General features: G+C 39.1%; 1 non-coding gene across 1 annotated transcript; it reads right to left on the bottom strand.

Annotated features, from left to right (window-relative positions):
* Nucleotides 1–1,038: 1,038 nt before the first annotated feature.
* LOC136547820 (small nucleolar RNA R71) lies at nt 1,039–1,146 on the bottom strand. The gene has a single exon (XR_010781769.1). It is a non-coding gene; the product is annotated as a small nucleolar RNA R71 (small nucleolar RNA).
* Between the last annotated feature and the right edge of the window lie 241 nt (nt 1,147–1,387).

Here is a 1,387-nt window from a genome sequence, read left to right as displayed (position 1 = left end):
TCTCCTGCCTAGCCATACTACATTTATGAGCATCTATTTCTATCTCTGAATTACTATCAATGCCTTACACTTATCATTTATTTATCATTTGACTTACCCCTACTATAGCATGAGAGTTAATGATCGTGTCATAAGTATGCATATTTGTCAATATCTCTATGCCACTCCATCGCTCCTCCCTGTGGAAAATATAAATAACGATACTTGGTATACTCCCGGGTGAAATGCTACAATAGTATATTATCTGCGCGCTTGCGGATACTACTCCCGAGTGAAATGCTACAATAGTATATTATCTGCGCGCTTGCGGATACTATATATATATATATATATATATATATATATATATATCCAGGTGTTCTCAATAATTATCAACAATGCATTTCTAGCATCATTGCTAGGGATGACAACTTAGTAAAGAGTGATGCTAAGAAATGCCAACAAGCATTTCTAGCGCCGTTGCCGGGGAGGGGCACATGGCTAAGAGAATTGAACAAATAAATACTTGTAGACGAGATCATAACTAAGTACCTCTGCTTTAGCGGGCCTACCCTTGTTTGTCTTTGTTCATATCTTGTATAGGGTATTGTAGGATTGGTTGTGATTCACCAAAAATCTCTATCAATCAGAATCAAACCAATCAAGAGGAAGCTTAACACCAGTTTCTAAAGCTATGGCCAAAAAGACTCAGCGTGAGTTCTCTGCTCTAAGCATTGAGAACATTCGCACTAGACCAACACTCAAAACCAACAACCTTGAGTTCGAGCTCAAGCCAGGCCTCATCAACATGGTGCCAGCTACCCTGTTTAGCCAAAAGGCACATGAAAATGCTAGTGCTCATCTCTAGGATTTTCTGAAGATTAGCAGCATAATCACTATCGAGGACGTTGCTAAAGATATCATACTACTCCACCTATTTCCATTCTCATTAGTAGGAAGGGCAAAGCAGTGGTTCTACACCAACAAAGATAACATCAACACATGCACAAAGTGTTTGAAGGCCTTTCTAGCAAAGTTCTCCCCTATAGGCAAGATCAATGCCTTAAGAGGAAATATTTCCAACTTCCAATAGTAGAAAGGAGAAACCATTCTAGAAGCATGGGAATGTTTTCAAGAATACATTTCAGATTGTCCTCATCATGGGATGGAAGATTGGTTGCTCATCCAAAGCTTTTATCATGGATTAACTCAGAAAGCTCATGAACAACTTGATGCAACTGTTGGAGGATCATTTATGTCACTCACCCTTGGAAAAGCTAAAACTCTCATGGAGAAGATAGCCTCTAATCAAGGCTGGTCTCAATGCAATATCCAATCATGCAATAAGAGCAAAGAAGTACCAGAAGAGGTGTGTGCAATGTCAACCAAGATGGACGTCTTATTGAAT

Source organism: Miscanthus floridulus, chromosome 3 (assembly GCF_019320115.1).
Source record: "Miscanthus floridulus cultivar M001 chromosome 3, ASM1932011v1, whole genome shotgun sequence".
Classification (NCBI taxonomy): Eukaryota; Viridiplantae; Streptophyta; class Magnoliopsida; order Poales; family Poaceae; genus Miscanthus; species Miscanthus floridulus.
Note: the sequence above shows the minus strand (reverse complement) of the source record. Positions and strands in the feature narration are given on the sequence as shown.